This window comes from Lactuca virosa, chromosome 5 (genome assembly GCF_052849685.1).
Source record: "Lactuca virosa cultivar CGN04683 chromosome 5, Lactuca_virosa_CGN04683_v6, whole genome shotgun sequence".
Lineage (NCBI taxonomy): Eukaryota > Viridiplantae > Streptophyta > Magnoliopsida > Asterales > Asteraceae > Lactuca > Lactuca virosa.
This window is the reverse complement of record NC_136430.1, coordinates 280,761,051-280,773,532: the sequence shown is the minus strand read 5'-3', so window position 1 is coordinate 280,773,532 and position 12,482 is coordinate 280,761,051.

The following is a 12,482-nucleotide window of genomic DNA, read 5'->3' as shown; positions in this document are numbered from 1 at the left end:
GTGGCCAAGGAGAATGTGATTGCATGGAAAAACATAGTGTAGGCGACCTATGTTGTACTCCATTTTGTGTTTAATACAGAGTACATATGAAACTCTTTTTTGTAAGCAATATGATGTTGTTTTGATTATAACTGTCTTACGGGCAAAATGGGAAGTAATTATAATTATAATTTTATATTGTAATTTATATTGTGTTTCATACTTATAACTGAGTCAGTATTGTCCCTGTTTTGCTGCATTGTTTTGTAAAAAAAGCAATGTACTTTTCAACTTAGTTCCACTTTAGAGGTAAGTTATTGGTTAGATTAGTTAGTTTGTCCCATGTTTGTTTTCAACATATGGAGATTATGCTAAAGCAGGGGCATATCCGTCAATTATTTGTTATTATCATAAAACAAAGAAAATGTTATAATTTCCCATTGAAACTGTGTTTGAGATATAAGGGTATAATGGTCATTCAGTATATATAATGAAAAGAAAAAGGAAACATCACCTAAGGGTATGCATCATCATAGTATTGATAGAAAAAAAAATAAGTTAATCTTGGATACATATATGATGTGCATAACTACAATTAAACAAAAAGAGTGTGAGAAGAATTGTAGTTATGCATATCATATATGTATCCAATCTTTAATTAGCCTTCATAATATGAATCTTTGCTATTTCGTTTGGTCATGTATCATTATATATTCTTGAATTAACAAGTATTTGGTTTCCAGTTATTGGATTTATTTGTAATGTGATATTTTTCGTTTATGCACACCAACTGTTTGTTAAAATGCTTCAATGAACAAGAAACATATATTGCTTGTTGATGTTGTTATAAAGTGAATATGGACAAGTCTTGGATGGGAGCCTACAGAACATCAGAAACGTATGTAAAGGGTGTTGCAGAATTTTTGAAATATGCAGTACACAATTACAAGATTTCTAAAAATATGGATCCTGTAGATACCAAAAAAAAGATAAGAATTCCATGTCCATGTGTCAAGTGTGTAAACCACATATCTCATTCGGTGGATGTGGTAGATGATTACCTATTCAGGAATGGAATTGATCAAACATACACGAATTGGAATAAGCATGGAGAAACATAGGAACCACCCATAAATTATATATATGAACATAATTTTGACATGGACACGTCATACGTTGTTGATTCCACGAACATGAACACAGAAATGCCAGCAGATGCTGCAGAAACAATAGAGATGGTTGAAGCTGTAAAAGAAAATTTTATTGGGAACCCTGAGAAGTTTAGAGAACTGATAGAAGATTCCGAGAAGCCCCTATATAAAGGGTGTCCTAATTTCACAAAATTATCTGCAATCATACAACTACTCAACTTGAAGAGTAAGTATGGATTATCAGATAAGTGCTTTACAGAATTATTGGTTTTGATCAAAAATATGTTACCAGAAGGTAACGAAATGTACAGTAGTACATACGAGGCCAAAAAAGCATTCAAGGCAATGGGTTCAGGGTATACTAAGATACATGCATGTGTCAAAAACTGTATACTTTACAGAAACGAATACACAGACATGGCAGCATGTCCTACTTGTGGTAAATCAAGATGGAAGGTCGATGAACAAAAAAATAAAATTTACAAGAATATTCCTGCAAAAGTTTTGTGGTACTTTCCAATTATTCCGCGCTTGAAACGACTTTTTTAGTCTAAGACTACTACAAAAGATTTAACATGGCACGCAACAGACAGAAAGGTGGATATTGGTGTTTTAATCACCCAGCTGATTCACCAGCATGGGCTTCCATTGATGACAAATATCCTAACTTTGCTAGCGAACCAAGAAATTTGCAGCTAGGCATTTCGGCTGACGGGGTCGATGTGAATAGAGGAAATAGGAATCATAGTGTGTGGCCTATTTTAACTGTCATTTACAACCTTCCACCATGGTTGTGTATGAAGAGAAAGTTCATCATGCTTTCGTTATTGATTTCGGGAACACCAGGAAACAATATTGATGTGTTCCTAGCACCTTTTATTGATGATCTGCAATTATTATTTGATATTGGAGTTGAAACATACGATGCATATGCACAAGAGCAGTTTAAACTATGTGAAGTAGTGTTATGGACTATTAATTATTATCCTGCTCTAGGTACATTAAGTGGTTGTCCATACAACGGATTTCAAGGTTGTGTTGTGTATGGCGAAGAAACACACTGCATTAGACTCCCTGAATCGAATAAGCAGAGTTATGCTGGTCATAGACGATTTCTACCGTATGATCACCCGTTCAGAAAACAAAAAAGGCAGTCAATAGACAACAAGAGTTCTCACCCTCTTCAGAACCTATGAATGGGGCGGAAGTATATAACAGGGTCAAATTTATAATTAATAAATGGGGAAAGGTGTCTAAGGGCAAGGAGGCAGAAATCCAACAATCTACAACTGGAAGAGGTGGGAAGATTAATAAAAAAAAGAGAAAATCACGCCAAGTGGGTACTTCAGATGTGGGCCAGCAAAATAATACATACCGGAAGAAATTCAATATATGGTATAGATAGCTAAGGTATTGGCGCGACAATTTGATTCCACGTTGTATAGATTTTATGCATGTTGAAAAGAACGTGGGCGAGAGTTTAACCGGAACTGTGTTGAACGTTCCCGGGAAGACGAAAGATGGTTATAAAGCTCGATTGGATTTGGTTCATTATGGTTTAAAACCAGAGTTGCATCCTAAGATAGAAGGGAACAACACAACACTTCCCGCAGCAGGTTGTACATTGACAAAATAGGAAAAAGACAAATTCTGTGAGACTTTATACAGCTTAAGGGTTCCTCAAGGGTATTGTTCTAATTTTTCTAGTTTGGTGAGTCTGAAGGATAGGAAGTTGATCGGACTAAAATCACATGACTATCACATGCTCATGCAACAATTTGTGCCCATAGCAATTCGATCTATTATGCATCCACCCACCAGAGTTGCTATTACAAGGTTTTGTTTCTTTTTCAAATCAATATGTAGCAAAGAAATCAAACTGGATGAGCTCGATAAGTTGCAAGAGGAGTTATGTGTAACGTTATGCCTTCTTGAGAAACACTTTCCACCATCATTTTTTGATGTGATGATTCATTTAACCGTTCATCTAACTAGGGAAGTAAAATTATGGGTCCAATATTCTTTAGATGGATGTACCCGTTCGAAAGGTTTATGAAGGTTATTAAGGGGCACATGCGAAACAAAAATAGACCAAAATGATGCATTGCAGAAGAGAATGTTGCAGAAGAGACGATTGAGTTTTTTAGTGAATTCATCAAAAAGATGGATACTGTTGGTATTCCACCTGACAATCATAACACATGTGGAATTCAGATAGGTGTAGATAGTAGTTCTATTACGAACGGTACTCCTCTATCAGCTGCTAAATCGGTAGAAGTTTATTCAGAACTATTCAGCAAAGCACATTCCTTTGTATTGCAAAATACATCTGAAGTACTCCCGTATGTCAAGTAAGTTTTTTTACATGTATGTTTTTTTTGTTATAATATTAACATTAACGTATTGACAGACGACACATGGATTTTTTGCAACATCAACACCCTACTAAACGAAAGGCACAACTAGAACAAGAGCACAGTAATACATTTGGTCATTGGTTACGAAAGGAGGTATATTCATTTTATATATGTTGTGTTCTTTGTTATGTATTTCTTTATATCTTAAATTCATTATCTAATTACAATTTAGGTAGAGAGAGAGTTAGGGGGCTGTAGAGAAAGTATAACAGAGACAATGAGATGGATTTCACATGGACCCAATAAGAACATTATTAAATACGATGTATATGCTATCAATGGATATACTTTTCGTACAAAAGCTCGTAAAGGTAACGTTTACCAAAACAGTGGGGTTAGTGTCGTTGCAACTGACACACACATCAGTAAAGAAGTTGTAACATATGCCAAAAATACTTATTATGGTGTTTTACAAGAGATATGGGTACTAGATTATCATTTTAAACGGATTCCAATTTTCATGTGTGACTAGGTTGACAATAGAAATGGGGTAAAAAGGGATAAATTGGGGTACACACTAGTTGAACTAAAAAGATTAGGCCATAAAGGTGATCCCTTCATATTGGCCTCACAAGCACAACAAGTATTTTATGTGACAGACCCGCTCGATCAAAAAATGTCTATTGTGTTCAATACACCTCCCAAAAATTACAGAGATACATATGAAGATGTAGATGAAGAATTTAGTACTGTAGTTCCTCATAATGATAATATATTGCCACGTGTAGACACACTTGAGTTGTAGAAGGAGAATGATTATTTACGTACTGATTGTCATGGTATTCTTATATGTACGGTATGTGTTTCTTAATGTCATGAATTACATTTGTAGCGATAATATTTTTCCTTCTTTTAACATTTAATGATCTCTATTTTTGTTTGTAGAAGGGAAAGGCCAAACCTTGATCCTAGCGTTACGTGGAGAATAAGAAAATGACAAAAAATGACGATGTACTTTCCTTAATATTTTTTTACCATATTATACCATCAAACTATTCTGGTGTAATATTGTTATAACTCAAAGTTATTTTTTTTTCAGTTTTTTATTGTAATGGTGGATGACATGTTATAACATAAACTGCATGTTATAGTAATGTACTTTCGTTATGCAATGTTAGACAAAGTTGTATTATTTTCATTTATTTATCATACTATTCTGTTAAAATAAGTTGTATTCTTTTCATTTTTAATGGTGTCTGATTTGGTGCAATTAAAAGAATAGATGACAAAAAGGGCAATTTGGTCCTTTCTTATAGCTCTTATTCAATACAACTATATTGTTATTTGTTTTTGTTTTTATTATTTTTAGTTTTTTTGGTTTTTTCAGAAATTGTTTCTAACTTTACAAAACTGCCATTCAATTTTTTTCATTAATTTATACAACCCTTTAATTGCAAAAAAGCATTGTACTTTTGTAAAATGCCATGATTGAACTTTTTGTTAATTTTTTATTCTGCCAAATGATATCAAAGATATATATGGTCAAATTTAAGATTCTTCCAAATACAATAGTACAACCAGAATAAACATTACATATGTGTCTATATTTACATATAGACACATATAATAGCTGTAATCGTAACTAAATGCTACCTACACATACAATATTTGTTTCTTCTTAAAGCCAATTCATAATATTTTGACAGACATAATAAAAGGTACATGACCATAAGTAACCAATACTAACTTGTTTTATTTTCTTGCGTTAACTAAGTACAACTAGTATAAAACCGCCCTATGGACACACAAATATTTAGTGTGACCATATATATCACCTTTTAGCTACTTTGTCTGTTATGTGGCTAAAAAGGCACCAGGTTATAAACACACATAGAACTAAGTCATGTCGCGATACGTTTATCTACTGTCTCTCATAAAAAAGTATGACAATGTTAATCGATACCTGTGGCTGATTGTGACCTATGGCCTCAGTGGTCGAGTGTGACTAATATTTGTCACATTTGGTATAATTAAGTGTGGTTAAAGTTTTGATTATCTATATAATGGCCACACAAACTAATTTAAATGTATCCAAAAATAGTCTCTAAATTTTTTTAGTGACCTTTGGCCACACTTTTAATAAAAAGTGTCACAGGCCGTTTTTCGGAAAGTGTGACCGTAGGTCATTTTTGTACTAGTGTTTAACTACAGTTTCCAACATCCAAATACTTTTGTTTTGTTCTTATTGTGATACTCGTTCTAGTATGTATATATATATATATATATATATATATATATATATATATATATATATATATTCTGCATGTACTTATACTTTTATAAAATATTGTTTTATTTTAAAGTATAATTCTTGGTCAGAGTGTTTTTATCCCAATGTGTTTATAGTTGTATATCTTTTATGACTGATATACTGAGTTCACTATAAACAATGCTCTGATACCAATCTGTCACACCCCAAACCAGAACGGCGGAAACGTTCGGGGGCGGAGGACGTCATGTCAAGTATCACAACACATGCATTATAGTAATCAAAGTACAACAGCCATTGCATTAATTATGTGTAAGTTTTGACATAAGTGTTTAAACATTATATATTCAAACATCAAAAGTAGATATGGTAAAAGACAAAAGACGCAGCACGATACTAGGCTGTCTTCTCAAAAGCTCCGGGAGTGTACCTATCTACTGGATTCCTGAGAATACAAGTTATTTTGAAAGAGAGGATCATCATTTAAGCTGGTGAGTTCATAAGTATTAGTTATGGTTGTTATAGTTTTAATAAAATGATTGAGTACGTTCCAGAAAGTCCTATGCTTTCTTCTTTACAACTAAAAAGTAGTTTTAATCCCATAAAACCGTTCTATTCTGTTTGGTGAAAAGTAATTTTAATCCCATAAAACCGTTCTATTCTGTTTGGTGAAAAGTAGTTTTAATCCCATAAAACCATTCCGTTTGAGTGTTATTATACTCATAACAAAGGATAACATAATTTTAACTCACCATAATATTATAAGAAGAATGTTTTCTATTTTGTTTATGGAAAATGGTTGATGCAATAATATTTCTTAAAAATACACTACTGGTGTAATAACTACCCTATTATTAACCTGGTTAAACAGGGTTTAAAATGTGATAAAGTTGTAACCATGCTGATAGACTAGAATAAACACGACGACCTTCTGGCGTCGAAACTGAATATGTGACATTTGTCACCCGTAGACCGATAGGTCCCACTGTAGCTAGCAGCGAGGTGTGGGATTGTCAGTCCCATATAGATCTATACACACAATGCCCGCTCTCCCTCCAGGAGACTCTGGTTACAAGAATGTAACATAGCAAGTATATTGCTATGTCCTGAAAACATACCATCACATTTTTGGTTTAAGTAAAGATCGAATTATATCCTTTTCTTGACAAAGTAGTTTAACCTCGTATACTTATCTGGAAAATAGATTTCTCGTTTGTTTTATAAATTATACCTATTATAATTTATATGGTCTATCTGTTTAGCATGATCTCTCATGAATGTACCCCTTTGTTCAGCGTGATACAAAGGTAATGATACCAACTGAAGTAACCTTTTATATTCATATATGTATAATATATATAATTAAGAAGGAAACGACTTTCGGACAAATAACACCACCTTAAGCCCACAACCAAACAAGGAAAAGGAAATAAGGCAATTCATTAGTCCTAAGCCCTTTAAGTCTTATTTATATATTTATACATATATAAATATGATTTTGACAATTATAAGTTTAAAGAGTTATGAAAACATTTAAAAGAGTTTAACGGTATTCTAAAAAGTGAATTTTAAAAGAGTTTACATGACTTTAAGTCATTATGGAAGTATTTGGTAATCCTTTATTTTAAACACAATATTAAAAGCATAAGAATTAACATTAATGATTCTCTAGAAGAATCGTAACCACAATAGTTCTTACTATAATCACTTAGTTTATACTAACTATATAACCTAATATCGAACAAACAGTTGAATGTGTGAATCTGCCATAAATCCACAACCAAACAAGGAACATGAAATGAGGCGGAAGTCATACATTCCACTGTCTGTCGGATATTATTTATATATATTTATGATGTATAAACTAAGGAATTATAGAATTAACCATTAAAAGGTACTTTATGTTATACTAGTTTAATAATAAGTATTAAACCTTTTGTGTGATTGTTATCACAGGTAAATATTAACACAATTTAATTGTGTTCAACTTGTATTCCCCCCCCCCCCTTAAAAGCATTTAAAACTATTTAAAAAGGTATATTATAGGGGTATGAACTCACCTTATGTGAGTGATTCGATTGATAACTGGAATAAGAGTGTTACTCCTACGAATGAAGTTCCGGAGCACAAATGAGTCCTAAGTAGCATATAATGATACATATAGGCATGATATTAGTGATTATAACCACAAAGGTGATAGGGAATCAACCTAGGATGTAAGAAAAACTCACAAAAGAAGTGTTAGAAGCAAGTTAGGAGGTTGGATGAGGGTTCACGGCCCTAAGGTGTGATCACGGCCCAAGAACACATGAAGTGTTCACGGCCCACTTGAAGGTTCATGACCCAATATGAAGGGTTCACGACCCAATGATGAATGGTTCACGACCCTAAGCTTGAAGATCTTGAATTTCAAGATGAAAAGATGATGAATTAAGATGGAAGGTAAAGGGCTTTCAAGTAACAACAAGAAGAGGGGTGAGTTACTTACGTTTTTGAGATGATAGAAGGCCCTTTTGTGGATGATACTTGAGAGAGAACTCAAGTTCACGGCTGGAAGAAGAAGAAATGAAGGAAAAATGAAGCAATCTCATACTTATAGGGAAGAGATCACGACCAAGAGAGAGTTCACGGCCGTGAACAGGGTTTGCGGCCGTGAACCTCATATGTTGGGTTTCCTGGTTTGGGTGCAGCCTTCTGATCTCGAGCTAATACTTCATAACACACAATCCTTAAATGTACAAGGCTTAGAAACCTATATATGACCCTTAACACAGTAAAAAAGATAACATAAACAATTCTGACTTTTGATTGATTTGATTGACTTTACAAGTATACAATTTTCGGGTTGTCACAGTTTTGGTCCAGAGAGAATGGCATGTGAGTTTTCTTCAAGAAGGGTTTTGGATGCCTTATAACTATTGATTTTTGTGTTAAGTTGGGCGTACATCTGATGATTGTCTTTTTCAATGATGTCACGTTGATTGAATAAAATTTCATATTGTTCAACTGACGTAAGATGTGCCTCAGTTTTGATTTCAAGGTCATTTTCTAACTTCGCCATTTTACATTTCAATTCTTCAAATCTGAACTGAGTGGTGGTCGGTTCATCCTTGTAGTAACTACACGATATTCGACATTGGCGACATATTCTTTGATTATTTCATAAATATGGGCAATGTCATCTAGAAAACGCTCAATTGTTAAATGATTATCACGAAGAATGAAGTGTACCTTCTCAACAACTTGTTGATGGAGAGGAGAAGGCTCTTTTTCATCATCAGCCATGAAGAAGAAATAGTTCTTGTAAGCTTCTGTTTCTTCTACTTGATCTGCTTCATCATTGGTTTCCCATACTTCCACACTTGGAGTTTCCATGACCATGAAATCTTTGTCCTTTGATTTCTTTTTGTGTTCTTCAACTTTCTGAAGGTAGTATGCTTCATCTTTGACCTTCTTGCTCTATATTTTGCAATCTTTAGCAAAATGATTATGACCTTGACAGTTGTGGCACCTAATCACTTCATCATCATCATAAGACTTCGACTTGTTATCATGAACTCTTATGTTTGACCTCTAATAATCATAACTTGGATTCTGAGAATTGTACTTCTGTTGAATGGAGGAGTTTTGAGAGTTGAAGCTTTGTTTATTATTGTTCCCTCCTTGGAACTTTCCAGAGTTCTGATGATAGTGTTGGGGTTGCTGATAACTTTGTAATCCGAAGTTCCCAGTTGGCTTGTTCGCAAACTTCTTGAAGTTTGGATTGAACTTGGTTAGGAGTGCCAAGAATTCTTTATACTCCTTTTCCTCATTGATTTGAGGAGATTCCATTTTGGTTCCAATGAAAGATTGATGATTTCCCATATACCCATTTTCTATCTGAAGAGGTTGTTGAGTTGGCATGTAGGGATTCTGATTGTACTGTTGAGCCATACTCGAACTTTGATAAGGAAACGCTCCATATCCTTGGTTGGAAAACTGATCACAAAGTGGTTTGGGATAGGCTCACGTTGTTGAAGTTCAACCCACAGATCAAACAAAGACATAGTATCCAGGTTGATTGCAGTTTGTAGCATTATCATGTGTATTGTGTCCCATTTAGGAGATAGACTATTCAAGAATTTCAGATTGAAATCCTCTTGTGATCTTTCACCTTTGAGCTTCTTCACCCTGTTGACAACAATGTTGTACCTTGAATATGCATCAAAGAGAGTTTCATTAGGTAAAAATTTGAAGTTGTCCATATCTAACAAAGTGGTTTTCTTCCTATTAGCAAGAATCTTGTCAGCTCCCTCGAACCGTTTCTTGAGTGCATTCCAGACATTGAATGGTGTCTCCTTATCTTGATCAGGAGGTTGCTCATAGATGTCATGAGGAATTCCATATAAGAGTTCTTGCATTGCCTTAGCCTAAAATTTCTTGATTTTTCTTTCATGAAGTTGAGCAGCAGGAGAAATAGATCTAGAAATGACTTTAGAGGTTTCAGGAGAAACAACAGCTTCAACAACTTTGGTATCTCTTATAAATTCTAGAGTATGTTTCCCAGTGGAAATGAAGGTCCATATGTCAGAGTCATGACCTTCCACGTAGTACTTGATGCGATATGCCCGTGAAGAGTATTCACTTGGCACAAGGATAGGTGCACGATATCCTGCGCCAAGACTGTTTGCAATTGAAACTGAACAGAGAACATTTTGGTTTTGATTCACACTTTCCATTGAGAACAAGTGATACTAGTTTGAAACTTAAAAAAATATTTTTGTGAAAAAAGTTCTAAGTCTCAAAGTCGATCACACGAGCTCTGATACCAAATTGTTAGATATTAAAATGTTTGACATATGAGTTTTTATATTTTGACCTATTAGTTTTAGGGTTATTCAGATATTAAACCCTAGGACTATAAATAGTTCAGGTCATTTTAGAGTGAGCCTCTTTTTTTTTACTCTTATTTTCGTTTTCATCCTACAGAGAGAAAGTGAGAGTTCATTTTTGTTTATGTGAGGTTTCTCCCTTGTAATTGTAATCAGATCTGGAGATCATATGAATGAAGAAATATTTCACTGATTCTTTGTTTTTCTGAGATTAATTCACCTACTATTCTTAATTTTCGCATTTTCATCTCATATTTTATGAATCTAGGTTCCTACAATTGGTATCAGAGCAACTGAATTTCTCATTCCTTTAGTTGGTATCAGAGAAATTGAATTTCTCATTTCTTTTGTTGGTATCAGAGCTTCATATTGAAGAATATTTGTTCTTTCAAGTTTTAAAGATCAGAGGTGACATATTTTCGTATTTGAATCATTCTCACGAATCTGGTGTAAATTTTCTAGTTATTCTGTCAACTATATTCGAAAATTGCTACATTTACATCAGATATGAACCACTTGTGAAGAAACTGTTGGATTAGGTGTCTAAGCCATAACTATATTTGGTATGTACTTGACCCGGTTGTAGCATGGTCCTTTTGGGTTGCCTTCACCAAAGCAACTTGACTGGAAGAATAATAGAGAAAGAGGTTATTATGGTTTATTAATATATTATTTGAATAATATATTAAAAGAGAAATCATATTATTTAATTAACATTGCTCAAGAATTAATTTAGAATTAATTTTTTGGTCAAAAGAGGTTAATTGAATTAAGGGGACCGATATTGTAATTATGTGATAGTTGCAATATGGGCTGAGGATCCCTAAAGATAGGGGTGGACGAAATCTTATGGATAGCTCATAAGAATTCGTCCAAGGCTAAGGTTCTGGAATATTCCTATGGGCTGCTTAGAGCCTAAGCAACCGGATTAGGTCTTTGACTGAAACCCTAGTTCCACACCTATATAAGGAACCCTTGGTTTCACAATTTCGGCTACCAGAAACCCTAGAAGGAATCCAGAGCCAACTTTGTGCCCTCTCCCCTCTCTCTCTCTCTCTTGCATTCTCCAATTGTTTTGGTGTTTGTGATCTACTAGAGGCATCACACTTGAGGTGCTAAAGTTCTCAAAAGCTCAAGATCTTCAAGCTTCAGTTGAAAGGTAACATTCTTACTAGTTATTTATGTTGATTTCGATTTTGTAGTATGCTAGATTAGGGTTTGCAAGTCTTGGACAATTATTGCATGTACAATTAGAAAAAATAGATCCAAGCATTAGGGTTTGCATGTGTACCATAGGATTGATGTAATGCTCATAACCCAACAGTGGTATCAAAGCCTTGATTGTTTTTCTTTTGTATTTGATGCATTGCTAATTTGTTCGAAGCTTGAAAATCGAAAAATTAAGCCTCTGACTGATGAACTCGTCGAGTCACCTGATGAACTCGATCGACGAGTCAGATGAACTCGACGAGTCCAATTAGTGACTCGGCGAGTCGGGTCGTATGGTGGTTGATTTTTCGGGATTTTGACTGAAATTGAATTAGGATAATGACCAAAAACGTTTTTGATTGATAAAATCCGATTTTTTCGATAAGGTATTGATTATCCTAATGCAATTCAAAGATAATTGTCATAAATAAGATAATTACTTGTTTTATATGATAAAGATTGATTATTTGTATTTTGATTTGAATTATCTTGTCAAGTAAATAGATTAGGTCAATTTATGTGATAAAGATTTATAATATGATTAATTAATTATTTTTCAAATTTGATCTAAAAGATGTTTTGAAAAGTTTCAAAACTTTCCCTCAAGTTTTGGAATTTAGAATTTTGATTAATACTTTTAATTTTG